Below are 8780 nucleotides of genomic sequence, written 5' to 3' on the forward strand. Positions count from 1 at the left end.
ATAATTTATAAGGTTGCTATTAGCTTTAAAATTTTTATGAGTTCAGAGCCTTTAAAACATGGTGTCTTCAGCAAAAAATACCACTGCAAATTTTTTTTCAATATTCCCTTTTACCTATAATGGAAACAAGTTAAAAATAATAGGCCTAATGTTCACAAATCCATTAAATATTTACTACTTACTCTCTTGATGACCATTTTGATTCAATACATGGTATGTATAAATCATCAATATTTTCAAAATTTAAAAATGTCCATGAAGGAATTTTTTAGCTTCTGTGATAGCTTTGAACTAAAGTATAATATACCTTCCTGTTTGTGTAAGTGTTTTTATGCTTATCATTTGTCAGTAAGCCTAAGAATCTAAGTACAATATTATATATACATGCTAAGTGCTTCGTTTATCATTATAATTTCCCTCTTGAATTGCAAATTGCATAACTTCTCTAGGGTTCCCCCATTTATTTTTAAAATGTTGGTATCCAGGTAACAACCAAAAAAAGGAACTTCTTCAAATCATGTGGTATGCTAACACTGAAAATAAAATGAATTATTTCCCTTGAGGGAAATGTTATTAAGGATAAAGAGGAGACACAGACAGATAGATAGATAGATATTGTTTATACATAAATAATGTGCTAATACTATTTTATAGTTTTATAAATTTTTCTTATTTAATTCTATGTCATTCTTAATATTTTTCTTTTTTTAATAAAAAATTATCATTTATTTTTCTTCTTAATGACATGCCTTCTTTTTTTTGTATTTTGTATAAATACTCCCTAATATTCCTAGTTCTTTATACTAGATGTTGTACAGTAAATATTTCTTGATTGATTAACCATTTCAAGACTGCTTCCAACACTTCCTTCCCATCCTCAATGTGACAGTGTCATATATCTTAACAGTCTTCCACCCCCACTTCTTCTAGGGGCATAGGATGTAATTGTGGCCAATGAGACACAAGGTAGCATCTGCTAGAAAGATTTTTCCACACTCTTCAGAAAAAGGAAGAGATGACTTTCATCCAACCTTTGAACAATTTATGAGAAGTGTTGGAAGCTGCTGTACCCATCTTGTAAGGCTAGAGAGAATAACACATTCTAAGGAAGACAGAGTAGAGAGTCTCTGAACCAACCCTGTACCACCCTACCTCTATATAAGTTCCTGATAGGTGACATAATAAATCTTCCACTTTTAGTTGGATCTTCTGTTTATTGCAACTGAATTTGCTACACTCATTGTTTCTTTATTTCCAATCTCCATGTACATAAACACTCCCTTCTTATAGAGCCTACTTATCTGAAATCTTAGGTAAGAGTAAGATAGCACAACAGCACGGTTTCCTTTGAGGTCACAGGTCTAAGTACTACCCCAATTATATAATAATAATAATAATAATAATAATAATAGTAATAATAGAAACAGCTCTCAATTATTGAGTGCTTTCAATGAATAAAAAGCACAATGTGCTACAAACTTCACATGAATTAATATTTACAACGAATCTATAAAGTAGGGAATAACATTATTTCTACGTTTAAAAATGCAGAAAACATGGCAAAAAGATTATAAGTAACCTGACAAGATCCCACAGCTAATAAATGAATAAACTCAAGGTCTGACTGGAATGAGGCAGTAATCATTATCTCTTAATGCATGTGTGTATTTAAGATACTGGCTATTTATGGATTTTTGGCAGCATGTAGGAATAAAATGAACAGGCTAGCATATCATCTTAGTGTTCTCTAAACTTGTCACTTATAGCTCTGTGAATGGACTACATTAATGATTTGCAGGTATGAGGGAGGTATATAGCATTGTATATATAGCATCTGCAATTAAAGAAGAACACTTATATGACATCTAGCAAGATGGATATTCCTCTATATTGAGAAAATTTTACATGTTCACTGGTGGTTTCAAAGTTGTAGACACATCACTTAACACAATGCCAAATTTCCCTGGACATACTATATACCCCTTCTATATTGAAAAAAATAGGTAAATTAAAAGGTAAACCACTCATCAAACTTATTATTTTAAATATTACTATCATCTTGATTTTGAGAATATAGGAGGCTCAGAATAGTAAAGTATGGTATTTTTTTACTAGACCAAAACAAGATCTTGAGTTAATAAAATTAGGTAATGAAATTATTTTTTTAAAAGATTTCATTTATTTATTCATGAGAGACACACAGAGAGAGTCAGAGACATAGGAAGAGGGAGGAGAAGCGGGCTCTATGCAGAGAGCCTAATGTGGGACTTGATCCCTGAACTTCAGGATCCTGCCCTAAGCCAAAGGCAAACACTCAACCACGGAAATTATTAAAACTTCTTTTTCTAAGTAATTTTATCAGTAATTAAGTAATTATGCTCTACTTAATAGAATGACCTTTAAAACTAATTTTAAAATTTTATGTACTATTTTGTCAAATAACATTCAATATACAAAATTTATATGTAATATTTGATATATACATATAACAGTAACAATATTTGATAATAAAAATTGTGCAGCATGAGAATAAAGTAGCCACAAACCTTTCGGCCAGCACAGTAAGTAGAATATTATGCATATCACTGAAGCAGTGCCTATGTTTTCCTCCTAACTCCCAAAGGTAACCAATATCCTGAATGGTGGTTTTATTGTTACTTTGCTTTTTCAAATAGTTTCTACCATAAATGTATTTATCTCTAGAATTTTAGCTTTATAATTTTGAGCTCATATAGTAGGAGCTTTATAAAATTTACACATGGTCTGTGACTTGCTTTTCTTACTCAAGTCTATGATTCTTAGATCCATGATATTGCATGTAGCTATAATCTGTTCATTTTAATGACTACATAATATTCCACTGGGTGCCTATACAACAGTGTTCTAATTCAGTCACTTTGAAAAAGCATTTTGGTTTTTTTGCAGTTTAAAAAAATTACTCTTAGTAATATGTTACTTGTGTATTCAAATTCTATTTTTTAAATTTCTACTTAATGTAACAATTTAAAGAGATGAATGGAGTCTTTCACTATGGTTGTGGATTTGTCATACTGTTGTTTCAGCCACTTTTGCTGTATATATTTTAAAAATGTTTATTAGATGCACACAAGAATTATTAAATCTTTCTGATGAATTTGTTTTTGTCATAATGCATTTAGTCATTATATTCCTAATTATGCTATTTTATTCATTGAAGTTGATCTTATCAGTTTTTAATAGATTTTTAAACTTAATATTTGCCTGCTGTATATTTTTATATATTTCTCTCAATTTTTCCATAACCTTATGTTTAACGGTGGCCCCTTAGAGGAGAGAATCTAAAAATATCTTTTTTGTTGATGTTTCGTCTATGTCTTAAATATGCTTGCCTAGAAAACAGAACCTTGAGGCAAAAGCTCATGCATAATAGCTTTCTTGGGGGTGCAATCCCAGAGAAGCAAGAGCGAAGGAAAAATTGAGGCTAATAAGAACTATATCCTGAGCAGGTCACAGCTCTACATCACAGTTGGCTGTTAATAGTTGCAGGAAATCTCAAGAGGAACTATATGAAACTGTTGCAACTTGGAATAGTCTGTTGAGGTGAAGGAAAGGCAAACAATTTACTTGCTGGCTCCTTCTGATTACTATTTTTTGTTGGTTATAGTCCGTTCTATACAGTATTAGCTTTCCAAATTTCTGAGTTGTGTTTGCTGGCCCCTCTAGACAATATGCTGGTGAAGCCAGTGCCTCCAGGCATCCAATGCAGCCAATAGGCTGATGCAGTGTTTTTATGTCAGTTGGTGCAATGTGTGGAAGCACCTAAATTTGTGGCAATGAGGTGGATATATCCAGGGCATCACAACTGTGGAAGGTGAGAGTATTTGAGAGAGCTGCTCTCCTTCCACTTCATCACCAGAAAGGCAAGTGGCTGAGGCCTGAAGACATAGGTGGTGGTTTCATGCAGAATTCAGGTAGTGCATAAACTGAGCCCAGTACAGTCCATCTCTGCAATATTTGGATCTGCTTGCAGTCAATCTCATGTGAGTGTAATTGCCCATACTTTTTCTCTGAAAGCTGAAGTGCCAGTCCAATCTGTTTAGGAGGTAGCGAATCCTAGGAAACTGAAAGACTCAGAGTTTTAGCAGATCATAGTTATAGTTCTCACTGCTTCAGCTGGTCCAGTGTTGTAATGAAAAGATTTAAGGAATAAAAAGCACAGAGAGAAAGTAATAGAAGTTCAGAGAGAAGAGAAAATGGCATTATGCTAGGTTTAGAATATATAAAACTTATAAGAATTTAGAAATTGTATGATCTCTAGTTTTTTTCCCTCATTTCATCCTCCTTCCACTAACCAGATGTCAAATATTTTTCACTTATTATGGAATTAATCTTTTTTCACATTTGCCCCTTAATACTTTTAGACTGAGAAATATATTTTTCAACCTCTCCTAAATGCAACGAAAATAGATTTGTTGTGTAATTTATAAAATTGATTCTACTTATGAGGGGTCTATCATGCAGCAAAATGTCAATTAGAAAATGAAGTTTCTCATGTTTGTACTTGAAACTCAGGGGGCTATGAAGTTAAGCCACTGTAAAAAATGTAAAAACCAAGCAGAAAGCTGATTGCTTTAGACTCTATATAGAATATATATTTGATACAAAATTCCTGTGAAATGTCAACAAAAAAGTTTTGGGGACATAACTTAATGAGATATAGCTCAATATTGTAAGAGAGAAAAGAATGCTCAATATATTTTAAAATAGGCTTAGTGGAAGGGGGAAGAGAATAGCATTTTTTGACAAGAAGATACTCCACTCCACATGGATGTGGAAATTAAACTTCAGGAGGAACAGAAATAATAAGGAAATAAAATAAAAGGACAAAAGAAGGAAAACTATTGGAAAATTTTGTAGAGTTTCCTTGACATTCTGATAAACATTGTAAGGCTATCATAAAGATAACGCACAGTGTTCATTGGAGAGGGACTTCAACTATGTGAACTTTTTCCCAAGGGAGAGTATCTGAAAACATGCTAAATATATTGGTAATAAGTGCCAGAATGAATGGCCAGAGGATACCAGGAAAGCAGTAAGTGTTAGAATATCAGGGATACCTAGAATTAATCTTCATCAGTGTGGAAAAACCGATTGGTGGTACAAAAGTGTTAGGGCAATTAGAAAAATAGTGTCCATGCAATCACCGCGGTCCTTCTTTTCTGTTTGCTAGTTTTCTGCCTGCTTCACTGACACCTTACAGATTCCCTTTCCAGCTAAGGAGGGGCTCTGAGGTCAATTCCTGGATTGGGGTTCTGTGAAGTAGGTCATAGGGGTAAGGTGAAAGTCATTCACAGCTTGTAGAATACTAAGAGAAAGATTAGAAAGTCAGGAACAAAGGGTAAGCCTGGGATTACCCAAAATATTCTATTAACACCTCCATTTGAGGAAGAAGGGCTGAGATGCTGAAACTGGGATCAAGGCTACAGACCAGGTACCTGTGCCCTAGCTGGGGAGGCTTTTGAGAGCATTCCTAAAATCACTGACCTGGGAGCATTTACTTTAGCCCTGCAGGCAATAGCCCTTCAAACATCACCCAACGCTTACATTATTTTTTTTAAGGATTTTATTATTTTTCTCTTCTCCTATTGAAAAAAGGAAAAAAAGTCATTCCAATGATTTTTCTAATCAATGCATCTTGACAACTCTCAAATCTTTGCCTGTAGCCTCATCCTTTCTTTTGAACTCAACTTCTTATTTCCATTTGGGCATCTTAAAAGTAATTTAGAGGAAAACTCTCTAAAGTTATCTTACAGCCCAAACTTCTTGCTCTTCTTATTTAAAATCTGAAGCTTTTAATATCACTGTCTACCAAATATTCCAAGGTAGAATTATTATTCACTGTTTCCTTACTTTCATGGTCCCCTATATTGAGTTGATCACCACTGATACTTCATGAACATCTCTCAGGTCTTTACCACTGTTTTGTTATTATTCCAGCTTTCAGGCTTATCTCAATTCCTCATCACATTTTATCTTTAATATTAAAATTGTCTCCATCCTTGGCCTTTCTTCTCTCTAATTCAGTATGTGTATAAGTGTTGTCCTTCTATAAAACCAACAAGATTGGATCAAATTCTGCCTTGATGATTTATCATTTCTTCTCTGTAGGATAACTGAGGATAAAGAATCATTTAAATAGCATGGATAGTACTAACTTGTATGAATTGTATGAATATATCACAACTGATTTACCCATTCTACTATTGATGAATATTTGGGTTGTGTCCAACTTTTGGCTAAAGTGAATAGTGTTGCTGTGATCCTTAGAACATATGTATACATGTAATCAAAAACACAAGGAGGGATCACCTCACACCGGTCGGAATGGTATCATCCAAAAGACAAGAGATAAGGGTTGTCAAGGATGTGGCGAAATTGAAACTCTGTGCACTGCTGGTGGGAATGTAAGCTAGTATAGCCACTATGGAAAACAGTATGGATGTTCCTCAAAAAATGAAAAATAAAACTATCATGTGATTTAGCAATTTCACTTTTGGGTATATATCCAAGGGAAATGAAAACAGATTCCTGAAGAGATATCTGTACTTTCCTGTTCACAATAGCATTATTTACAGAAGCCAAGATATGGAAACAATCTAAGTGCCTGCAAATGGATGAATTGATAAAGAAGATGCACACACATGCACGCACAGAAATATTATATATGCACACAATTGAATATATAACACACATACACACACAATGGGATATTATTCAGCCACAAGGAAAAGGAAATCCTTTTTCCATATGGATATTCAATGGAACCAGTATTCCTTATCCCCCACTGCCCTGGAGTCATCTTTGCCATATATAAATTGGTCAATTTAGTGTGGGTGTGTTTATGGATTCTCATCTGTTTCTTTGATCTATTTGTCTATTATTTTGCAATACTGTCTTCAATTTCTGCAGTTTTACAATAAGAAATGGTAACTGATACTAAAAGTTCTTCCAGTCTATTCTTCTACAAGTTATATGATTTTTCCTGGACTTTGTATATCTATATAGATTTTAGAATCAGTTAATCAATTTCCACCAGAAAAGACAAACAAGCAAACACCCCCTCACAACCCCCTCCCACCCCCTGCCCCGCCAAGCCGTCTTCTGGGATTTTGACTGAAAATACATTAAATCTACCGATCAGTTTTGGGAGAATGGCCTTCTTACATATTATTATTTCTTCCAATTCTTGAGTATGTCATACACTTTATTTAGGTGTTTATTTCTCTCAATAAAGTTTTGTAGTTTTCAAGATACAGACTCTATATATTTTGTTAGATTTATTTCCAGATAGTTTTTGTTTTATGCTATTATAAAAGTTATTTATCTTTTAAATTTTTCTTTTACATTTTATGTTGCTGATATATAGGTGTACAATCGATTTTTGGTATATTGATCTTGCCTTTAGTGATCTTGCTAAATTAACTCATACATTTAATAATTAGTCTACATATTCTTTTGGATTTACTATATATGTAATCATATAGCTTACAAATAATGACAGTTTATTTCTTCCTATAATATTCTTATACCTTTCATTTATTTCTTCATGTTTTTCTTCAATGACTGGGACCTCCAGATACCTTTCTCCAATATTTGAGGGAAGCTTTCAATAATTCACTATTAACTATGATATTTTTAGATACTGTTCTAGAATTTCCCATCCATCCCTTGCTTATGAAAAGTTTTTTTCATTAATTCTATTTAATTTTTCTTTATCTATTAATATGATGCATGTGTTTTCTCTTTTTTTTTCCATTAATGTCAATTATATTGATTTTTTAAATTTTGAGTATAGTTGACACACAATGTTACATTAGTTTCAGATGTACAACACAGTGATCCCACAACTCTGTGTATTATGCTATGCCCACCACAAGTGTAGCTACCGTCTGTCACCATACAGCTATTATAATATCATTGACTATATTCCCTATCTGTGCCTTTTATTCCCATGATTTATTCATTCCATAACTGGAAGCCTGTATCTTCCACTCTCCTTTATTCATTTCACACATCTCCCAACTCTCTTTTCCCTCTGGTAACCATCAGTTTGTTCTCTGTATTTATAGGTCTGATTCTTTGATTAATTTTTTTAATATTCCACATAATAGTGAAATAATGTGTTATTTTCTTTACTTAATGTATTTCACTTAGCATAATACCTTCTAGGTTCATCCATGTTGTCACAAGTGGCAAGATCTCTTCTTTTGTTATGGCTACTGTGTTCTGAGTACAGAATTCTGAGATTGAGCTCTGTGTTGGGCTCTGCACTGGGTGTAAGGCCTGCATAAGATTCTCTCTCTCCTGCTTCCTCTGCCTCTCCTTCTCTAAAAAAAAAGAAAAGAAAAGAAATTCAAAATTCCTATCAAAACCATAATGAGATATCACTTTCTACCTATCAGAATACTAAAATCAAAAAGGCAGGAAATGACAAGTTGTTGGCAGGGATGTGGACAAAAAAGGGTACTCATGCACTGTTGATGGGAATGAAAAGTGGTGCAGCCACTGTGGAAAACAGTATGGAGGTTCCTCAAAAAAATTAAAAATAGAAATACCACATGATCCAATAATTCCACTACTAGGTATTTACCCAAAGAAAACAAAACACTAATTCAAAAAGATATATGCACCCCAATGTTTATTGCAGCATTATTTACAAAAACCAAGATAGGAAAGCAACATAAGTGTCCATCAATATATTGATTCATTTTTTGATTGCTAAAACATCATTATAATTCACT

At 33.3% G+C, this 8780-nt stretch overlaps 1 long non-coding RNA gene across 6 annotated transcripts in view; it reads right to left on the minus strand.

Moving 5' to 3' along the window:
• Positions 1-8780, minus strand: part of LOC112640801 (uncharacterized) — a 184068-nt gene that overhangs the window by 39740 nt on the left and 135548 nt on the right. For all 6 annotated transcript variants that reach the window (XR_007411433.1, XR_004816952.2, XR_004816948.2 and 3 more), the window contains one exon: positions 8202-8366. This is a non-coding gene — a long non-coding RNA (uncharacterized LOC112640801). The remainder of the gene's footprint in view (positions 1-8201; positions 8367-8780) is intronic.

The sequence above is a fragment of the Canis lupus genome, chromosome 6 (genome assembly GCF_003254725.2).
Source record: "Canis lupus dingo isolate Sandy chromosome 6, ASM325472v2, whole genome shotgun sequence".
Lineage (NCBI taxonomy): Eukaryota > Metazoa > Chordata > Mammalia > Carnivora > Canidae > Canis > Canis lupus.